This window comes from Alligator sinensis, unplaced genomic scaffold (assembly GCF_000455745.1).
Source record: "Alligator sinensis unplaced genomic scaffold, ASM45574v1 scaffold71_1, whole genome shotgun sequence".
NCBI lineage: Eukaryota > Metazoa > Chordata > Crocodylia > Alligatoridae > Alligator > Alligator sinensis.
The window spans coordinates 6,648,910-6,651,690 of NW_005841834.1; positions in this window are offsets into that span (position 1 = coordinate 6,648,910).

The window sequence follows — 2,781 nt, forward strand, 5'->3', positions numbered from 1 at the left end:
TGCATACTTGGGGCCCAGGGCTGCAATGTGCAGCCGCAGGGCCTCAGCGGGGAGTGGGACAGGGCCACAGGCTGCTTGGTATGGGGTTTGTAAGAAAGAAGTTGCCCAACAGGCAAATCACGTTTTTGAACACTTGAACAACAGGACTCATTTGAAATTAAAAGCAAGTCAAACAAAAACAACACGGGTTACGATGGAAGCCTGTTTGGGAAGAATGAGACAACGGAAGGAAGAAGCAGCGGATTTCCTTCACGATCTGGTATGCATGTTGTGCTTTTTGTATTAATATGGCCCAGGGTTCAAGCTATTTATTTGCTCTGCTTCACAAATATACACCAGCACATTGTACTTGCCCAGAATGTTGTCAGCTGGAAGAAAAATACTTATCTGAAGTTTGCACCCACCGCCAACCAGGGATTAAGGAACTTTTGAGTGATGAGAAATTTTCTTTAGTAATTGAAGAAACCCCTGAGCTTGCAGGACAGCCAGCAACTAACACCCTTGCAGTGTTCTACTGTGATAAAAATAAGTCTGTAAATAAAATTCAGTTAAAATCCTCTGTTCTTCAGTGCAATGCAGGGATCATCTCAGTTTGGATTCAAGATGTGTTGAGAGAGTACAGCCAAATGTGAGAAAACTGTGTGACAATCAACAGTGACTCCACAATATACATGCAAATACCTTGTGAAGGACTTGAAAGAAATGCCTCCACATCTACTGCAGTAACTGCACATTCTATGTGCATTGCTCATCTTTTGCATGTGGCCATTGATCATGTATTAAAAACAAACAAGTTCCACAACATTAATGGATTTGTGGTACCTTTTCTAGGAATATTTAAACATGTCGACAAGCAAATGTGACCATTTTTTATAAGTCTGTGCCAGAAACAACAAAAGTCCATTGGATTTGCATGTGCCCCCCCCTCTTCCCCATTGTGCAACCTCACTAGTTTTCCTGGCTTGCTGCAGCAAAATACATTCATGCCTATTGGAACAGCATGACAGACTTTCTTACTAAACAACCAGATGTAAATAAAGAAAACAAAACTATGCGGGATGGTCAAGGAAAATGGAAACCAATGAGAACTGTACTGCAAGGTATCTTTTGCTCATGTGGTTTTGGGGAACCATATTGTTCATTTGCAAATGGAAACAAATGCACCCCTGATACATCACATTAACTCTCTGCTTAACTGCAATCGACAAGTTAATGCTGATATAAATAATGCTTTGAAAGAAGAACTAGGGGACAGTGGGCTATAGATAGCCACCCCTTTCATCTGCAATGAATGATTTGCTTCACAATTTCAAAGCAAACTGAAGGCAATCCTATCCTACAGTGTACCAGACACCTTATGGATTGGGATCTGCCTTTGCTTACTGTGAAGTGTTTGACCCATTTATCGAGGCTCAGATGTCACACAGTTATAGTGACTGAAAATATTGTGTGTGTTTTCACTTGCAAGGCTGACGAGTTCAAGTATAACTTTGACTTGCCCGTGGCATGTGAAATGCCATTATAGCAACACAACAGTACTTGATTATTGGAAAAGTGAGACCCATTTACTGCCTGTCATGGCCCATGTGGCATTATGTGCACTCACAGTGCCAGCAATCTCAGTGTTTGCAGAAAGATTATTTAGTTTGTTCAGAAAAGTTCAAGACAATATTGCATGCGCCTCTCTGAAGACTGACTTGAACATCCCAACTTTTTTGTACTACAATAAAGACATAGATTTAAATTTGGAAAGCTTTTGAAATCTGGATTAGTCTGCTGGATCTAGCAAATTATGCATTCCAATAACTAACAAAAAACTTTTTAAAATTTATTAATTTTTTCACTTCTATGAATGTACTACCAAATGAACAGAATGATTTAAAGCAGGTATACTGTACTGATTTATGGATATTTGCTTTTTATATTTTAATGTGATTTTATAAAGCTTTTAACAGTATGTTGTCATTAGGCATGGGCGGCAGATAATTTAGTCATTTCACACAACCCTGAAAAATTAAATCCATAAAAATCAAAAGAAATCATGGGCGACTGATGTCATCTTAGTCAAGGGGGACGTGTCCTGTCAGCAACTGAGGAGGGGGGGTCCCCCCATGGCCAAACCCAACCCTCAGACAACCCCTATGCGTCACCACTGAAAGAAATGCTTTAAAAGTGTTTATTTTAGCTGTCGAAAATATTAAAAAATAACAATTGAGTTCTGCCTCGCTTACTTAGGAGGAGAGGCTGAGGGAACCGGGTTTATTTATTCTGGAGAAGAGAAGACGGGGATTTAATATCAGCCTTCAGCTACCTGAAGGGTGGCTCCAAAGGGGATGGAGCTAGTCTGTTCTCAGTGGTGGCAGATGACAGACAAGGAGCAACGGTCTCAAGTTGCAGCAAGGGAAGTTGAGGTTAGATGGTAGGGAAAAACTCTCAGGAGGAGGGTAGTCAGGTACTGGAACAAGTTACCCAGAGAGGTGGTGGAAACTCCAGCCTTGGAGGTTTGTCTAGGCGGGTTTTAAAAAGCCTGGGTTGGGATGATCTGGTTGGGGCTGGTCCTGCTTTGAGCAGGGGGCTGGAGGCACGTCCTGCGCCCCCTCCCACCCCTCATTTGCTGCGCTTCTGACCGCCCTTCGGGAGCTGCCCAGTCACACGGGGCTTCTGCTCCCCTCCGTTTGGATGCATTTCTGCAGAGGCTTTTGAGCAGCTCCTCACGGCAACCGGGCGTGGGTCAAGAACCGCCCTTCCTTCTGGCAGCGGGGAAAGCCTGGCGAGCGGCCG